This window comes from Gorilla gorilla, chromosome 1, assembly GCF_029281585.2.
Source record: "Gorilla gorilla gorilla isolate KB3781 chromosome 1, NHGRI_mGorGor1-v2.1_pri, whole genome shotgun sequence".
Lineage (NCBI taxonomy): Eukaryota > Metazoa > Chordata > Mammalia > Primates > Hominidae > Gorilla > Gorilla gorilla.
Genome location: NC_073224.2, coordinates 241,168,316 through 241,189,080, shown reverse-complemented (window position 1 = coordinate 241,189,080; position 20,765 = coordinate 241,168,316). Strand labels below are relative to the sequence as shown.

Sequence of the window (20,765 nt, the reverse complement as noted above, 5' to 3'; positions counted from 1 at the left end):
AGATGGACTACAATAACTTTATAGGAGCTCTGAAAACAAATCCAGCATCTACAGCAACTAAGAAAACATCAAATTAAGAAAAAGTTACATTTAAGCCAGCAGGAAATGCTGTGAAATTGCTACCCATCCTTGGCATCTTGCAGCACAATTCCCAGTTCCCTCCCTCAGGCTGGAAGAAAAAGGACAGCATTTATCTGTAATATTCTACTCTGTATGTGGCTGCCCAAGAGACTTGTTTCTGTTTTGCCTGGCTGGGAGCTCAGGTGGAGAATGGTGCCATGGCTTGGCTCTCAGGCTGCTGGAAGCCTTGAAAAGCAATGGCAGACACCAAGGCATGGGAGAACTGGTGGGGAGGCTGCAGACTGTGGACACCTGGGGCAAAGGAACATGGGCAGAGAAATGCAATAGAACATCTCAGGCCTGAGCCTGAGAGAAGCTGAATGAGGCTCATTAAGACATGTAAAAGCGGCTGTTTATATGGGAGAAATTGGGGGAAGAAAACAAGACAATGCACACACACACACAAACACACACAGACACGCAACACACACACACACACACACACACGCCCAGGGAGGACACATGCCCAGAAAATACCTAAAATGACCATAAGGCTTTATCCCAGGCTGATCCAGACTTAGGACATCTTTCACCAATTAGCAAAAGTATGCCACATCAGTCTGTAAAGACTGAGAGAGGTACCTGTTTCTTCAAATGCCCAGTTTTTAACAAAAGATTACAAGGCGCACAAAGGTACAGAAAAACATCAACCATTTGCAAAACAAAATAAGTTTTCAGAAACTGTCTTTGCAGAAACACACACATCAGGCTTCCTAGATAAAAAAAAGTAAAACAACACTTCAATATGCTAAAAGAGTTAAAGAAAAACACAAATGAACAACTAAAGAAAATAAGAAAAGCAATATACAAATATACATTAAAATGATAAGAAAATAACCAAAATTATAAAAAAAGAAGCAAACAGAAATTCTAGAGCTGAAAAATATGGTAACCAAATTGGAAAATATACTAGAGCTGTTCGACAGCAGATTCAAAGAGTGAGAAGAAAGAACCGATAAACTTGAAGACAGGTCGTTTAAATTACGAGTCTGAGGAACAACAGAAACAATAAATAAAGTAAAAGGAGCTCAGGGACTTATAAGGCGCTGACAAGTGAAGCAACACATGCATTGTGGAAGTCTCAGAGAGGAGAGATACTGAGAGAGAAAGACAGAGATTATTTTTATAAAATAATAATGGTTGAAAACTTCCCAAGAAATCCTTGAATCTACAAATTCAGGAAGCTTGATGAGTCCACATAGAATCATCCTAAGAGACCTGTACTGAGTCGTATTATAGTTAAACTGCCTTAAACCAAGTAAAATAGACAGTCTTGAAAGGAGCAAGAGGAAAGTGACTTGCCATGTAAGAGGGATTCCCAAGTAGACTATTGGGGAATTTCTCAGTAGAAACTTTACAGGCCAGAAGACAGTCAGAGGACACACTTAGAATGCTGAGAAAACAAACAAGGAAACACTCAACTCTCAACTAAGGATTGTATATCTGAACAAACTGCCCTTCAAAAATGATGGCACAATAAAGACATTCCCAGAAACACAAATGGTGGAAGGTGCATCGCCACAAGACCTGCCCAAAAAAGAATGTTAAAGGGACTCCTTCAAATCTAAATAAAAGGACCCCAAAGAGTAACTGGAAGCCGTGGCATATAAAAATAACGGTTTCTGGTAAATCGAATCCATGAGTAAATATACACACATATACATATACCATATTTTGGTTTGTAATTCCACATTTATTTTGTGATAAATCAATCACAAAACGTCAAATAACGTATGAGTTTACATATGTGAGGTGCCTAGAGTAGTCCTGTTTATAGAGGCCAAAAGTAGAATGGTAGTTGCCAGGGTCTGGATTAGGGGAATAGTTAGTGTTTAATGAGTGCAGGGTTTCAGTTAATGGAAAAGTTTTGGGATGGAAGATGGTGATGTTTGGAAAAGAGTGTGGATGTACTTAATGCCACTGAACTGTGCACTTAAAAATGGTTAAAATAATAAATGTTAGTTATGCACATGTTACATATGCATACTATACACAAAGTATATACATGCAATGTATACAATAAATAATTTTATAATAATTTTCCAATACATGCAATATATACTTTTTGAGATGGGGCCTTGCTATATGGGTCAAGCTGATCTCAAACTCCTGGGCTTAAGTCATTCTCCCACCTCAATATCCTGAGTAGCTGGGGTTAGGCATACACACAATTTTTTAATGGGCATACTTCAGAGAACATGTTCCTATGGTTTACTGCCAGGGAGAAAGACAATAAATAAGTAAACAATGAAAACGTTGAGCCAATTTCAGGTAGTAATATGTGCTGTGAAAAAATCTAAATATTTGCCAGGCACCATGGCATGTGTCCGTGGGCTCAGGGGGCTGAGGCAGGAGGATTACTCGAGCACAGGAGTTCGAGGCTATAGTGAGCTATGCTTACGCCTGTAAGTAGTCACTGCACTCTAGCCTGTGCAACATAGCAAGACCCCATCTCAAAAAAAAAAAAGCAGAAAAGAAGGGAAAAAAAGAGAAAGATAATATAAATCTAAATAGAGTATAAAGAGAGAGAGACTGAGGTGGGAAGAAACATGAGGTTCTGACTGTAATGTCTTTGGAGGCCTTTCTGAGTGGGTAATTCTCCAGCCTGAGTGATGGGAGATGGGTGGCTATGTGTGCAGCCCTGCGGGGAGGACTCTAGGCAGAGAAACATCCCTGAGATGTTGAAAGAAGGCAAGGATGAGTGTGCTGGGACACAGTGAGGTGTGGAAGTGCGCTGGATAACTCGGGAGACTGGCTGTCATGTAGAACCATGTTCAGTGTGCACTGGAATCATGCAGTCTGATGCACATTTCAGAAAATTACTCTGCCTTCTGAGGGAATAATAAATTTTTATTTCAGAGGGAAGAAAGAAAGGCTAGATAAGAGGTTGTTGCATTGTCCAGGCAAGAAATGATGGCATGCTGAATGGCACTGGTCACAATGGAGACAGGGAAGATGACTGGATTAGGAAAAGACTTAGAAGGTAGAATTCAGGAGAATCTCTTATGGGCCAGACCAGTGTTTCCAGGGAAAGAGAAGAACCATGAATGACTCCTAGGGCATTAGTCTCAGGAATGAGCACATGATGATGCCATTTACAAAAACAAGGAAGATGGGCAAAACAGTTTTTGGATGTGTGAATTCAACAATTTTTGTGGATCTTCTCAATTTGAGATGCTTGCAGAGGAGGCAGAGGCAGATAGATAAATGAACCTAGAGTCCAGGAGTGAAGTCAGGGCTGAAGCTACAGATGTGGTCATTATTTTGCAAAAGGAACACTTCCTAGAGAGAAGGGGCAGAGAAGGGGAACCTGGTAAGAGACTGAGGTGGAGTGTGTGGGATCCTGGAATCCTGGAGAGGAAGGCATTTCAAGCAGGAAAGAGATGATCCATGCTGAAGGTGTGAAATAATGCTGACTCCTGCAAGGTAGTATTCAAATGTCAACCACAAGGGACTCCTTGAAATGGGAACTGAGTGGATGGCACAGCCAGGAAGGAGTTCCAGAAAGCAAGAAGCTACACAGAACTCCAGGAGAGGATGCTCAGCTGTAAGTTCAGGTATCATCAGGGGTGGAAGCCCAGGACAGTGTCTATAATCCAGTGGCTGAACCATAAGCCTGCCCTTCTCTTCTTACAAAATGCTGAGGCTCTTCCCCCTTCCTGCCAGGATTCAGAGACCTGGGGAGACAATTCTGGGGAGAGGGAGCTGCCTCTGTCCCCAGGGCTTTGAGAATGGGATGTCTTAGCTGAGCCTGGGCCTGCTGAGTGAGCCTCCCTGGGCCGCCAAGGCCTGGAAGTCCCTGGGAGACAGCTTCTTCTTCCTCCAGGATGGCCATTTCTCCATAATAGCCCGAAAGAGAAAACTCTGGACCTGTGTGTGATGCACCTCCAGGCTCAGGTTTCTCAGTGGCTTTGACTTCCAAGGCAAGCTCACACTGCCTTTCTCCTCAATCCCAGGTAAAGCAATTATTGTCCAATGGTGGGGAGGAGCTATCTCTTTTCAAACAAGTTAAAGTGGAGCAAGGGGAACAGAAAAGGTGATTTTGGCACTGGTAGGATCTAGAACATGAATTGATCAATACAGTGAGAGAACAGAGAGCAAGAGTGGAAGAGGAGTGAGTGATGTTTGCACATGTCAGCTTTCTCTACGTACCCAGCAGGGGCCATATGTCCTGGCAGGTGCAGCCTTGGAGCCATCTTGTAAATGGTGTTGAGGGCATAAGGGTCCTTGCTTCAGTAATCAGAGCAGGCCATGGGCTGGGAGAGACCCCTCCCCTCCACTACACTGACGAGACATTTACACTCCTGTGGCAAGAGTCACCCATTGTCTTCGTCTGCTCTGGATGCTATAACAAAATACCATAAGCTGGGAGGTTTATAAACAACAGAAATTTATTGCACACAGTTATGGAGGCATCAAATCTATGACCAAGTCACCAGCAAATTCGGTGTCTGGGGAGGATTCACTCCCTAGTTCATCGATGGTGGCTTCTTACTGTGTCCTCACATACTAGAAAGGATGAAGGGTCTCTCTTGGGCCTCTCTGAAGAGGTCACTCATCCCATCCATGAAATTTCCACCTCCATGACCTAGTCAATTCCAAAAAGCCACAACTCTTAAACTCATCACTTTGGAGGGCATTAGGTTTCAACATCAGTTTGGGGGAAACAGGACCATGGTACCCATCTTTCATAGCTACAGAAAACCTAGACTGAACTCCCCTACCACCTCAACCTCCACTGTTTCAGATCTCTGCCCTGAAGATGTGGAGAATCCATAACTATGAGGGGGGAGCTCTGAGGGGAAAAGGAAAAGGGGAAGGAAGTTCATGCTGTTGATCACTTCACTGTGGCATGTACTTTAAAAAAGTATTCAGCTTTAATCCTTCAAACTGTATTTTTTTACAGAGGAGGGTATCAAGGCTTAGAGATTCAAAGTAACTCTGCAAGATCACCCAGTTATTAGGAGAAGGCAGCGCTGGAGTGCACACTCCTGTCTTCACAGCTAAGCCAGTGCTCTGGGTGCCACCCCAATGTCCAGGTTGCAGGAGGTTCAGGGCAGCAGAGGGGTGAGGTTTAAGTGATTTCCTCCCAGACCTCATCCCTGAGTCGGCCTTCTGGGCCTTGATGCTGTCACTTTAGATGCTTTCATTCCCCCAGGCACTAGGATTCAAAGACTTTTCCCCAGGAGACTTCACGCAGGAAAAATAGCCACTTCCTCTAGGCGTTTGAACAGGCAGGGCTGAGGCAGTGGTCAGGAGACAGGAGGGAGAGGTCACCATGGACAAAGGAATCTGCTGGACATCAAGCCTCCAGTTGCTCTTGTGAAGGCTGCCTGGGGCCTCCTAGGGCTTCTCCTTCACCCCTGGGGTTCATTCCACGTTGCTCTTCGCTAAGCTTAGAAACACGCCATTCATGGTGTTTTCTCATCTGATCATGGAGAACAGACTACATAGAGTGTCTTTGAATCTGTGTACCCTCTTCACACTTTTCTTAGAGGAATGAATTTGAGTCCCTGAGCACCGGGTCCCCCCACTGCCTTGCTGGGCAGCAAGACAGGACAAGCCTTCCACTAAGCCTGTTTCCTCCTGTCATATCAATGAGGACATGACAACAGTCGCTCACGTAGTTACTCTGAGCCTTTGCTATGTCTCCTTTCCACATCAGCGCCTGACCCCCAAGAGAAAAGAGGAGTTTAGAGTTTCACTAATCTGCACAAAGAGACACCAGCTAAGGAGTGGAGGAGCTGGAACCAGCTCCAGGTCTGTCCGGTGCCTCCATGTGTGCTTTCTGAGGCCTCCTATTATCCCTGGGGACAGATGCTAACTCAGCCTCAAAGGGGTGTCCTGAGGGTCGATGGGGCAATGCATGTGAATGATACAGAGGTGGCTCAGATATTGATATGGTTTGGCTCTGTGTCCCCCCTCAAATCTCACCTTGAATTGTAATAATCCCAACATATCAAGGGCGGGACCAGGTGGAGATAATTGGATCACGGGTGCAGTTTCCCCCACGCTGTTCTCATGATAGTGGGTGAGTTCTCATGAGATCCGATGGTTTTATAAATGTCTGGCATTTCCCCTGCTGGCACTTCTCTCTCCTGCCACGATGAGAACAAGGACATATTTGCTTCCCCTTCCACCATGGTTGTAAGTTTTCTGAGGCCTCCCCAGTCATGGGGAACTGTGAGTCAATTAAAACTCTTTCCTTAATAAATTACCCAGTCTTGGGCAGTTTTTTATAGTGGTGTGAGAATGGACTACTACAAATATGATCCCTGCTTTCAGGAAGATTTACAGTCTAGAAAGGTTGGCAGTTGCTGAGGAGAGTAAAAGTCACCTGGTGACCACTGAACAGAGAATGGAGTAAAAAACTCCTAATTTGCGGAATTTGGAAGGGAGCAAAGACCCCCTGGTGACCATCAAACAGGCCATCCGGAGGCAAAACTCCTTCCCTGGGAATAATAATTAAACTTCTCTAGTATCTAAAGTCGGCATCTGGTTCCAGGCCTCGTTCAACTTTTATAAGTAACTAAAATGTCCATACATCTCTGAAATGCCATGTGGAAACTCATTTTGCAATGCTTGCTTACATTAAGGCACCAAAACGTCTACAAATGTAATCATTATTATAACCTACGTGGCTAATGTGTCCCAAATTACCCTCAAGCTCCCCTCTTAAGCTCCATAAATGCTCCTAAGGAAAATTCACTGCGGCATGCTCAATCCTCTCTCAATAAGGCACCCCACTGCACCCTTTTGCAGTGTGATTCCTTTCTAATAAACTTTCCTTTTTCAAACCTATACTATTGTTGGTAAATTATTTTTACCAACCCATGAGTTGACCACTTCCCAATGCCAGGGCTCTGACTCTTCGCCTGGCAGATGTAAGTTAAACAGTCAAGCAATAAAACGAGGGGCAGACTGTGAATAGAAGAAAGGTGGCCGGGCCCAGTCGCTCACGCCTGTAATCACAGCCCTTTGGGAGGCTGAGGCAGGTGAATCACCTGAGGTCAGGAGTTCAAGATCAGCCTGGCCAATATGGCGAAACCCTGTCTCTACTAAAAATACAAAAATTACCTGGATGTGGTGGTGCGTGCCTGTAACCTCAGCTACTTGGGAAGCTGAGGCAGGAGAATTGCTTGAACCCAGGAAGTGGAGGTTGCAGTGAGCCAAGATGGTGCCGCTACACTCCAGCCTCGGCAACAGAGCAACACTTTGTCTTAAATAAATAAATGAGTGAATGAAAGGTGACCAGTGCCTGGGACTCTGATTGCCAGGGCCACCAAGAACAGAGGGTGACCTCAGGCAGAACCGTGGGTGGTCCTACTGCTTCAACTCCTGCTGAGGGCAGCAGTCCAGAGTCCTGGCAGCTCAGGAGGCGGGAGTGCGGAATTCCAGATCTGGACTTCATCCACCTCCCTCCAGAGCCTCTCTCAGCCCCACAGGCACCCCCAGGGGGACTCTGGGCTCATTTTTTCCTATCACTGATGAGGCTAACTCTCACTGTCCATCAGCTTCCAGATGCAGAGTAGCTCTAGGCCAAAGCAGGAGGTGGGTTGCCACTGTGGAATGCATGTCGGCTTTGCAGCCTGAAGATTGGGGTGAAAATCCAGCCTCAATGCTGGTTACAGCACAGCTGGGTCTTCAACCAAGCTCTGGTCACCCAAGTGGGTGTGTTCCCTGATGCTCCCAAGTGGCTCTGAGTGTACTCTGGGGGACCCACACCCTCATGTGGGACTTGGTTCACAGGTTATGCCTCAGTGGACATAGGTGCAGGGCCCTTGTGGGTTTCACCTGCTTCGGTGCAGGCCCTTGGGATAATGGGAGCCACCAAGCTGGGAGTTCCTTTGGTCACCGTATGCGTGGGCTTGACCCCATGTTCGTGTCTCTCACTGTGTCTGTGCCATGCTGCCAGGGTTCATGTGTGGTCAGGCGTGTAGTTTAATCTTGCATGTCTCTTGATTCTGTGCTGCGGCCTCTCTGTGTGTTTTTTCCTTGCGGTAGTTAGGATTTTGGAGCAATGAAGGAGCCGGAAGTTGAAAAGTCAGTGGAAGGTAAACATACCTGACCACAAACCCTTTTGCCTGAGACGGTGGGGGTGGAGGGTAAACATACCCGACCCCAAACCCTTTCGCCTGAGACGGTGGGGAGTGGAGGGTAAACATACCTGACCCCAAACCCTTTCGCCTGAGACGGGGGGAGTGGAGGGTAAACATACCTGACCCCAAACCCTTTCGCCTGAGATGGTGGGGGTGGAGGATAAACATACCTGACCCCAAACCCTTTCGCCTGAGATGGTGAGGGTGGAGGGTAAACATATCTGACCCCAAACCCTTTCGCCTGAGACGGTGGGGAGTGGAGGGAAGTATCCTACATAGGTGTATCATTTTTCATCTTTTATACAGTATTTTCCCCTTTCTATGTTTAGATACAAAAAAGACTTACCAATATTAAGTCCAGTACCATGCTATACAGGTTTGTATCCTAGGAGCGATAGGCTATACCATATAGCCTGGATGTGTGGGAGCCTATACCATCTAGGTTTGTGTAAGCACACTCTATGGTGTTGGCACAATGATGAAATCACCCAATGACACTTTTCTCAGAATGTGTGCCCGTCAAGTGACTCATGACTGTAGTTGGATGCAAAGCTGGGAAGGAAAGGTATTCCACATAGCAACAACAGCATGAGCAGAGCCACAGAAGAGAGACATTGGGGGGGGTAATTATGAGGAACAGCTGAGAGTTATCTTTTAAAATTAACTTTATTGAAGCATAGCTTGCATACAATTAAATGCACCCATTTTAAGTTAATAGTTCGGTGAATTTTAAGCAATGTATATAAACCCATGTGACCACCATCTCAGAGAAAACTTCCTTTAAAAATTATCACTTCAAGCTGTTTTTGTGTTTAGTAAATGATAATTTTATTACAAGTTTTATAATTCAATATTAAAACCAAAACAATACAGAGGCAATAAAATAGACTATAGAAAGCATATGCCTTGGAAATAGCTCTAGGTTTCAAACCTTACTTCTCAAGCAAGTTGCTAAATTTTTCAAAGCCTCAGTTTCCTCATCCATAATATGGGGATAATAATAAAACCAGCCTCACAAGATTGCTGTGAAGATTAAAAGAAATAATGTGGGCTGGGCGTGGTGGCTCATGCCTATAATCCCAGCACTTTGGGAGGCTGAGGCGGGCAGATCGCTTGAGGTCAGGAGTTCGAGACCAGCCTGGCCAACATGGTGAAACACCATCTCTACCAAAAATACAAAAAATACAAAAAAAAAAAAAAAAAAAGCTGGTGTGGTGGCACCCACCTGTAGTCCCAGCTACTCAGAAGGCGGAGGCAGGAGAATGGCTTGAACCCACGAGGCGGAAGCTGCAGTAAGCCAAGATCGCACCACTGCACTCTGGCCTAGGCAACAGAGCAACACTCCATCTCAAAAACACAAAAATAAAAATAAATAAAAAATGTTAAACTTCTAGCACAAAGCCTGGAACATAGCAGGAACAGTAAATGGTGTTAGCCTTATCACAATTAGACAGGCATTGGTTGTATAGTTACCCCAGAGTTATGGGACAGACTGTGAAACTTGTACACAAAGGCTTTGAAGGGATCCTAAATGAAACTGTTAAAAGGCTAACAAAAATGGCAATTCTGAGTTCCACTTCACAATCAGTGGTGAGGGCTCCAGTGTATTACGTGCTCAAACCTGGTGCTTCGAGATGGAATGGGTCACTTGACAATTGATTCTGGAACAAGTTTAAAGCAAAACACTAAAAAGGTTCCCCATGAGTTTGTCAGACCTGCTCCCTGGCCTTTAAACAGAGCCTGACCTCCCACATCTCAGGCCACAGGAAGCCGGCGAGGCCACGGCTCCAGGATTCCCCCAGCGGCCCCATCCTACCTGGGGGCCCAACCACCTGCTCCGGCTCCGGCTCCCTGGCTCCCCAGCGTCCTGACTCCATGATCCAGCTCTGATATCCGCCTTAGGGCTGTCTCCTTGTGTCAAGACCTGTTTCTTCAGTTTACCTACCTGTCACCCTACTCGTTCAACTCTGCAAGCTGTTTTGATAGCCGCCAACACCTACTGTGTACTGCTAAGATGCTCCCTTAGTCGTAGCTCCCTGGGACCCCCTGTCCCAGCTCCCAGCACACAGGACCCAGGACACAGTTGCAACCATAATATAATTCAGGGGTCATGGGGACGGAGTGCCATCTACCTGAGCAACAAAGAGCTGGAACTCGTCAGGCAGAATCCATGAGCGAGGGTAGAAGTTGTACTCCTCAGGAAAGAGATTCTGCATGGTTCTCACTGCTCTGCTCAGAGTAATTTTACGCACCATCTCCGTCATGCCTGGGGAGAAGAGACGCTGTGAGGTTTTAACAACAGTGGGCTACTAGCTATAAAACAGCCATTATGTGGGACTTTTAAAACCACCCACCCGACATATTCTCTTTTTCAGGCAGGATTTTTAAAAAAGGTCTGAGTTGTTCCCCACAGCGGTGACTCATGGTTTGGAAAGAACTACTGAGTTAATGAAAAACTTGAGGTAACGGACGGGTGTTCTTTTCTCTTTATAAAAATGAAGCATCAGTTTGAAGGAATGAGTTTTCACCTAGTTTATTCTTTTATTCTTTGTCACCCCCTTAGGTAATGAATAGGGAAGCTTTATATCTTGCACTTAAAATTTAATACCTTCTTTAATTTGGGACCACCTTACGTGCTTCTGGGATTCCTTCCATTTTGTACCTTAGAGAATATCATCTAGTGGACTCTGGTTACATTATGAGAGGTTTAATTAAGTTTATTTCTTTTACTGTTTCATGAGTATTAAAGGCATGGAATAGGAAAATACACATCTTTCAGCATAAAATCTGTCTCCTTGAATGAAGGACAGGAAATAAAAAGAATACCATAATTTATACTTCAAGGGAAAAAATGCAATCTGTAGGAGTTCCTCAGTTATAAGGACTGACACTGACATTGATCCTATCTCATTAATTTGCCCAGAGGGAATTGAAATGTCTCACTGTTATAAAACATTAAAAGAATGGTGGGGGCGTGAACCTGGGAGGCAGAGCTTGCAATGAGCCAAGATCGAGCCACTGCACTCCAGCCTGGGCAACAGAGTAGGACTCCGTCTCAAAAAAAAAAAAAGATTGGTGGATTTTCTTTCTTGTAACATCATTAGTAACTCTGACAAGAGAAGAAACTGAGTACTATATATTGTAGCAAATTTTAAGCAAATAGGTAAAAATTATTATCAATTTTAGCATGTTTATTTCATTTTTTCTTTTTTTTTTTTTTTGAAACACAGCCTTGCTTTAATGCCCAGGCTGGAGTGCAGTGGCATGATCTCAGCTCATTGCAACCTCCACCTCCCAGGCTCAAGGGATCCTCCCACCTCAGCCTCTCGAGTAGCTGGGACTACAGGTGTGTGCCACCATGCCTGGCTAATTTTTGTATTGTTTTTGTTTTTGTAGAGATAGGGTCTCACTATTGCCCAGGCTAGTCTCGAACTTCTAGGCTCAAGCCATCCACCTGCCTTGGCCTCCCAAAGCCCTGGAATTACAGGTGTAAGCCACTATGCCTGGCATCATCCTTATTTCTTTTTCTTTTTCTTTTTAGGCAGAGTTTCGCTCTTGTTGCCTAGACTGGAGTGCAATGGCATGATCTTGGCTTACTGCAACTGCCGCCTTCTAGGTTCAAGCAATTCTCCTGCCTCAGCCTCCTGAGTAGCTGGGATTACAGGTGTGCACCACCATGCCCAGCAAATTTTTGTATTTTTAGTAGAGAAGGGGTTTCACCATGTTGGCCAGGCTGGTCTCGAACTCCTGACCTCAGGTGATCCACCCACCTCGGCCTCCCAAAGTGCTGGGATTACAGACGTGGCCACCGCACCCGGCTATCATGCTTGTTTCTTAAGACAAATATCATTGCCAAAAATGGCGGCTACAAATGGCCTTTACCCTGAAAGAGACCAAACAGTTCCATTACTGATACTAGAAATGTGCTTGGCAAAGCTATTTTTAATAGAAAATACAAAGTTCCATGTCAGCTTGGCATGCCCAAATTATCACACATTCCAAATGGGCAGTCAGAATGAATGAGTTTCCTCTAAATTCCCACGTTCAGGAAGAAAAGGGTAAACATCTGGGAAGGAAAGTTTTAAGAACCAACTTCTTGCTTCCATCAGCATATTAAAAAGTGCAATAAATCTAAAGATCCCAGCTTCAAGACATCAGTGCCCAGGTCTTAGTTGTTGTTTAGAAGGATGTAGGGAAGGATTAAGTAAGAAATAAAGGAGCTTAAAAAGCACTAATAAACTGTGCTCTAACACAGACTGTTCAATAGTCAAGAAAACTCACTGAGGACACTGTTCTGAGCTTCCCAAGAAGGGAGTCTGGAAAATCACAGCTATTTCCTTTTATTCTCCCTCGAAATTAGAATTGTTGCATTATAAACACTAGAGCTGACCATAAAGTAAACAAAGCAAAACTTCAACTTTTTTGGAATCCTTTTGCTTGAGGTTTACTAACATTTTAGTTACCGTATTGAACTTAAAGCCTTCATAACTAACTGTAATACAGCACCTTACTCCATGTAGAGGATGCCTCCTGACCAAATAGTGTTGTGGTATTTTCTGCACTTTAAAGTCGTTGTGCCGGGGGAATGTTCTCTTCCAAAATCCCTCAGCAGGTCAGAAGGGCTCACACAACACAGAGAGCTGTGGGTACTTGAGGGCAGTCTGGGTGCTCCAGAAAAGTTTTGTGAAAATCTATGTCCAGCAAATTCAGTCAATATTCATTTAATATTGGCAATGGCTCCTTCTGTAATGTGCATCATCAGGCCCCACACCAGCTAATAGATGTTTCCAAGTTTACCTTCATGTCTCCAGGCAGTTTTCTACTGAAAATGGCCAACTTAAGAAGCACCCCTGGAAGCCAGGCACTTCCTGCCTGCAGGCCGGAGGCAGCTCACTCCAAACCTGCCTGAATGCCTGTCTCCAGGAGGGATGCGTATAGACTTCTCTCAATCCACTTAGCACCAAACCTTTGCTCCTCCATATCTAAGCTGTACTCCTATCCAGTGCCACCGGGGAAAGAGTTTCTGGCCCCTCACTAGAACCCACATGGAAGCTTCTGGCATCTCCACCTCTGGAGGTGGCTCAGAGACAGGTGTGGGAGTGGCATCTTCTCCATTATGACCCTGACAAGCATAGCAGGGTTTCTAGCTGATCCAGGGCACGCGTTCCCAGAGTAAATCTGTGAGAAGGAAGGTCATGGCCAGCTCTGCTGACTTCAGGCCCTACTGGCTCCAGGCCCTGTCCCCTTTCCCTAAGCAGCTGCAGCACCTGACCCTTCATCATCTGTGTCCCCTCCCTGGGCTCTAGGACCAATTCTGAACTGAGATAGAAGCTCTAGGTCTAACCCCCAGCTCCCTTCTGCTAAAAGTCTGACCTAGACTTTGTATTCCAATCAGATAAGAAGGATTTTACCCATTTTTCCGGTGTTCTATTGCTTGTATCCAAATATTGGTGACCTTATCTTTTGCTCCTGGAGCCTGAGTGGCTGCCTTAGCAATGCAGAGCTGCGTCCTTTTCTCTGTTCTCTCCAATGCCCCTCCTCTCTCCAACCTCTGCTCTGTTCCCCTCAAGCCCACCCTGCAAGGGCTGGAATCCTCCTGTCTGTGACTTTCGCCCAGTGTCTGGGGTCCTGCTACCTAACAGCTCCTTTTGAGGTTGACTGCCCACCTAGGTTTCTCAATAAGGTCTATCCCTAGATGTCCCTATGAGGGCAGTTCCCCTATCGATTGGGAAAACCTCCTAATTCAGGTGGGAGTTTCTGACACCAAGGGCTTACCTCCCGTCCCTCCTTCTGAGGCCTGGGCTTTCCTGTCTGCTACGCTGGAGTCTCAAGGCCTGGTGGGTCTCATCCCATTCAAGTTAACTGACAGCATAACAGTTCAATCTCAGGTTTGCCCATGCAGCCCTACTTAACCCAGTTAATGTAAAACAAAACAAACTAAAACTGAGCTATACTTGGAGCGCTATTCAATCAAAATATTATTTATAACAATAATTCTTGGCAAAAACACATTAGAACCACCAAACAACAAATAAATCCTTTCAGATCCATCCTGTTCTCTCTATTCTGATTGCCACTAATTCATTCATCTCTTGGGTGGATGCTGCAGCAGACTCTGAGCTACATCTCTGTTTCTTCTCTGAGCCATCTCATTTCTAATGTGTCCCTCTGGCTGATCTTGCTAACATGCAAGCTGACCCGTGTCACTGTCTGGCTTAAAAATTCCTCAGTGGCTCCCCATGACCTTCAGGCTCTAACAATGCTGTAGTTGGGTTCCTACTCATCACCCCTCCCCTGCCCTGCTCACTCGATGCCCTCTAACCACGGTGGGCCACTTGCCCTTCGCTGAACGAGCAATATGCTGAAGGCATTCTGTCTTTGCACCAACTCTGCTCCCTTGTTTGGCATGGGGATCAGGCCCATCCATCCTGGAGGCTCAGTTTCCATGCCAGTCCTGTTCTCCAGGAGCTCTCACCCTGCTGCTCCCTGGGCAAATCTGGGTTAGGTTGCCTGCCCTTGCTCCAGACCCCCACAGCATTCCAGCTTCCTCCAGCATAGCCCCTAGGCTGTATTTGTCTTCTCTCTTTACATGCCTTTCTCTGTGTCTTTATAGCCCCAGAGCCCAGACCAATGCTTGACAGATGGCTGTCCCCACAGGTTCCTCACTGAAGCTCCCTCCCTCTCCAGCAGAAAGCCCCCTCCTCAGGTGGGCTCTCAGGTACCACCTGCCATGTGATGCCATACATCTCAGACCCTGAAACTCAGCAAAAGACCTGCTCAGAACCTGAGAATGGACAGTTTTGGACTTTCTTAAAGCTAAATCTGATATGTCTAATCTGACATGTCTGATTTAGATACATCTAAAGAAAGTAGACATATCTAATAATCTACTTTCTTTAGACGTATCTAAATCAGATTATTTTCATAGAAAGTCTTAATTCATCAGCCAAAATATAATAATGTAATTTGAACCAGGAAATTACCCATAGAAAAGTGACTAAAATCTAATGTGCTGACACAAACAAAATTAATCACTTCCATCTGTATATATCCATTCTCAGTTGACCCAGCACATGAAGCGTTTATACTTGCCTGGGATATCCACTAGAACTTACCCTAAGTAATATACAATGCATAGAAAGTGCATTTTAGAATAATGAGATATATGAGAGACAGAAGATAAGCTTGGACACAAACTGGTATCAGAGGACAGACTGTTCTGGAATTACCGCTCTGCTGGGGATTACTACCTTTCACAGGGTAGAGGGTGTGGCAGCACTGTTCCTCTGCCTAGAGGTTCAAGAGCCTGCTTTGTCATTAGAACTAATTAATTTCTGTTAGTAATGTGGAAAAGTCTATGTTCCAATCACCAGCATGTGGAATATGGGATGGGGCAAACTTGCTTCTTTGGAATGAATATCATTCTATCACCTTTATAAAACTAATCCTTTGTGGGTACTTCATTCTATATTTCTAATTTGTATTCCAAATGTAGATCTATAGCTACTTCTTTCCTACTCTGAGCCACTAGATGAGGCATGAGCAAATGGGGAAAATGTAAATGAAGCCTCATTTGATGATTCATGTCTTAGGAACTCTGTCCTCATTCAAAGCGTTTTCTCTTCCAAACTGTATTCTCCCAATATCCTAATAAGTCCTTTAAGTGGCATCACAAAGCATCCTTTTCTGAGCAGCAAGACACAAAAAATAATAGCTATCCCATTAAACTGTTGGGCAAGAACTCTGGCTGCAAGAATTACTCTTGTTCTGTAACAAAACCCTTTCTCCTTCTCTAAGGATAAATTTGACCTTGGGTTAACTTTCTATCTCAGTTCCCCTAGAAAACAATGAAGGTAGAATGTTAGCTGAATTCCTAGGCAACAAAGCATATGGTTAAAATGATCCCTGATTTGGTAAATTGCATAAATATCTAGTAGAAAGTCATAGCTCTAGGCTTTTCTGAGTGCAATGATTCTTGTAACTTAATATGACCCTTGCTGGGACCTTAGAAGGCATACTATGGAGCAGTTCTAAGAGATACTGGCTTCTTTGGGGCATCTAAGCCAAGAAAGACTCATATCCACCAATGTGGATCTTGTCCTTTTGCACCCGAGCTTTCACTTGAGGAGCCAGAGACTAGTCTCTGGAACTCTTGCAAATACTCCACTGAAGAGAAATGCTTGACACTGACTGTCCAGCAAGCCGTGTTTCCTGCCCTGTATCCTTCTAAGGGAATCTGAGCCAAGTGTGGCCTATGGTAGTGAACTTGTAAGACCGCATGCTTAGGTGAAAACCCCTAGTGGATGTGGCATAACTACCACCCCATGTATAACATATGGCTATTGTGTTTTCTGCAATGCGTTTTCTTAAAGACGTGGGATAGAATTTCAAGGAAAGAGTAAATTGATTCTCCCTTTAAAATAGGTAAAACTGATAAAATACTAAGAGAAAACACCCTATATTTAGGCAACTACACCAGGACTGCAACCATGCAAAAAGGATGAGTAAACTTGCTTAAGGTTTGGGAGGAAATATAGAAATATTCATACTGCTGTTTTGTTAAATGAGATATGGGATTCAGGGTGATGTTCTTTTTAGAAAGTATTTATTATGGCATTACAATATGGTCTGTGTAATATATTAACATTTTAAAAAATAAGTGGAAGGCCCTTTGACTGCATCATACCCAGCTTAATCCAGTGCTCCTTCTCCCTAAGCTGTCCTACCATCTTAAATATCCTCTTCATTCAGCCATCAAAAATAATGAAGAGACCCAGTACAGTGGCTCACGCTTGTAATCCCAGCACTTTGGGAGACTGAGGCAGGTGGGTCACTTGAGGTCAGGAGTTCAAGACCAGCCTGGCCAACGTGACATGGCAAAACTTTGTCTCTACTAAAAATACAAAATTAGCCAGGTATGGTGGTACAGGCCTGTAATCCCAGCTACTCGGAAGGCTGAGGCAGGAGAATTGCTTGAACCTGGGAGGCAGAGGTTGCAGTGAGCCAAGATCGTGCTGCTGCTCTCCAGTCTGAGTGACCAAGTGAGACTCCATCTCAGAAAAGTGGTAGAGATTAAAATGCAAAACAAAAAAGTTGTATTGGGAGGTTGGTAGTGGAGTGAGAGGGATATCTTAGTGCTGGCTATGATGCTTTTCTAGCACTAAGATTTCTCCTTGCAGGATAAGTCTTGCTGAGATAATGTCATTAGGTAAAAGGCAGAGGCTGTGTGCAGCCTGTAGTACTTAATATGGAGACCAGTATATTTGGTTTTAAAAATGGTACCTCCAAATATAATACTTAAAGAAAAGGGAAGCTGATACCCCATTTCTATGACATATGCCTAGAATTTTGGTGCTTTTGTTTCCCGCAAGAATGAAATGTTCTATTATTTTTTCATTTTCAGAATATATTCCTCTCATTAGAACCCCATATTATATGTATAACCCAAAAAGTGGAAACCATGTTCTTCCACCAGTGGCATTAGACCAAGAAAGCCTGCCTTTGAACCTTTAAAAGCCTGTCTCCAATCCTTAAACCCTTAATGGCTAGTGAACACAGCAATTCCCAATTAAGAGTCCTCAAATCTGATCTCAAAAATAACTGTCATGTTTTAGTAGAAGAGTGTACCTGAGACTTGGCCCTAGAAACATGTTTAAATGTCAACAATAACAGCAGATACCTGGAAACTTGTTCACTTGACCAGAGAATATGTCATTGTCGTGAAATGAAACTCCATGCCAGTAGATGTCACAAGGCAAGCGCCAGCCAAATGGGAACTAGAAGAGAAAAAATGTGACTCACAATAAGAATAAGAAGAGCAGCGACCACACTGAGTATCCATTATGTACAAATTCCTGGCACCCTGGTGTACTTACCATGGTTTAATCCTTATAATATGCATATGAGGTAAGTGATATTCTTTGCCATTTTACAGATGAGGAAACAGATTCAAACCGGTTTAATGACTTGTTCCAAGTGGTAGAGCTCTGATTACATGTGGCAGATACTACACTCCTGGCTTTGCAGGCACCATTTCACTTTAATCCTTATAACTACCCTATAAAGGATTACTCCCATTTTGCTGATTCAAAACTTGGGGCTGACAGAGGTAATTTAACATGCCCAAGGGTCACACAGAGCTGGTAAGGGGAGGAACCATGATTAGAGTCCGGGTCTATCCAAATTCCAAGCCCATACATCCCTTCCTCTGAAAATTACAACCCTCAACCGAGCCCGAAAGAATAAGCTTTCAGAGTCCCTCTTCCTTTATCTCTCTCTCTCTCTCTCTCTCTCTCACACACACACACACACACACACACATACACACACACATATTCTCCATGAGGGTAAGATGAATCCCAGTGCCTGAAACAGTTCCCAAAACTCGTAAAGTCTTCCTGAATTAATAAATGAACAAATCAGGAGTGGTCATCTGACTCAAGATGAGATAACCAGATTCTCTCTTCCAGGAATCTGGAAATCAGAGATGCCAGGCAGCCTCTTGCTGGCCCTTGAACTGGCAGGGATAAAAAGCCAGGGCAGGGCAGCTGTGCTTGGCTATGTGCACAGGAGCAGAGACAGCCAGTCTGCTGAGAGACAAGAAAGGAGCAGGTGTGGGAGGGAAAGCAGAGATGAGACAACATGGCCCTAGAAACTCAGACTGAGTGGCCTCAGACCCGCGTGAGCCTGTAAGATAGCCTTGTATCCTGAGAACACCTTTTTGGTCTTCTAAAATCTTGTTTGGCACAAGCTATAGAGTTTCAATTATTTGCAGCCAGAAAATTTCTCACCGAGACAAAAGGGCCTGTTCTTTCCACTACATCCTGCTGCTTCTCAAAGTTATCAACAAGCTCTGCATTTAATGAACATATTTTTTAAATCTGTAACTCAGATGACCTTGTTAAAGGAGAAAAGGGAGGCCATGTTAGTTCATATTCAGAATTTGCTTGTTAAAAGTGCACACGAATAGATATGCCAACATATTAAATAAAAATCTTTTGATTTTCCCATTCTAGGACTATAGGTAATCAGAATTTTTATCTACTTCAAGTTGAGGGGCCAAGGTCCAATGGAAGAACATAGCCTTACTAATGAAATGGTGGTGACTCAATGCTTTCCATCCATTCCACATTAAAATGAAGCCAGCCTCAAGTCATTTAAATCAGTCACATTATTTCAAAGCCGTGCACAGTGAGGCATATGTTGTACACTCTACTCACATTAACAACTTCTATCTATCATTTACAGCATTTTGCTCATTTTCTTTTTATGCAATGGGCTGTAAGTTATTAATTCAGTACTCATAAATACAATGAGATGCAACATATGTTATTTTCTTCTAGCTGTTAAGTGCTAATATAGAGAAGGAGAAAATAACCAGAATTAAGCAGGCTATCCAAGCAAAGGGTAAAGTGGCTTTGCTTTGTTGCCCACAATGAGGAAAAAACACCTTGTCAGCGGGCAAACCAATGACTCTTATCTCCTTTTTCATCACTCTTCAATGCTTACCACCCTCATGAATACCAAATTGCCCCTCCTTTTAGAGGCACCTGTAGCTCATTCAGTTTTGAGAAACTACCATTTTTAAAAATGTGTCCATTCACTCAGTAATTATTATATGCCAGACTAGGTGCTAGGAATATGGGGGATATAATTTTAATTAAGTCCCAGGATTTCACAATCCTACCTCTTTTTAAGCTCCTTTAAAAACTGTCCGCTTACACAGCTAACATCATACTCAACGGTAAAACACTAAAAGCTTTAAAGCTTTTCCTCCATGATCAGGAATAAGACAAAGATGCCCACTTTTATTTAACATCAACATAGTATTATAAATTCTAGCCAGAATAGGCAAGAGAAAGAAATAGAAGGTGTCCACATTAGAAAATAAGAAGCAAAATTATCTGTTTGTTGATGACATGATCCCATATGTAGAAAACTCTAATGATTCCACAGAAAAATATTAAAAGTAATAAACAAATTCAGCAAAGTTGCAGGATACAAAATCAACACATAAAAATCAACTGTGTTTCATACATGATAAGGAACAATCCAAAAAGGACATGTTTTTAAGAATTCCATTTATAATAGCATCAAAAAGAATAAAATACTTAGGAATTAACCAAAAAGGTGAAAGACTTGTACACTGAAAACTATAAAATATTTGTAAAAGAAATTAAAGAAGATATTAATACAAATAAACAGAAAGATATCATATGCTCATAGACCGGAAGAGTTAATATTGTTAGGATGTCAATACTACCCAAAATGGTCTACAGATGCAATGCAGTCTCTATCAAAATCCCAATAACTTTTTTTCAAAATAAAAAAATCCACCCTAAAATTCATATGGAATTACAAGGGACCCCAAATAGCAAAAACAATCTTGAAAAAAAAAAAAAAGAACCAAGTGGAGTTCTCATAATTCCTTTTTTTTTTTTTTTTTTTTGAAACAAGAGTCTTCCTCCGTCACCCAGGCTGGAGTGCAGTGGTACAATCTCAGCTCACTGCAACCTCTGCCTCCTGGATCAAGTGATTCTTTCTCTT

General features: G+C 43.6%; 1 pseudogene; it reads right to left on the bottom strand.

Moving 5' to 3' along the window:
• LOC129523980 (NADH dehydrogenase [ubiquinone] 1 alpha subcomplex subunit 8-like) overlaps positions 1-20,765 on the bottom strand; it is an 83,982-nt pseudogene that overhangs the window by 7,577 nt on the left and 55,640 nt on the right.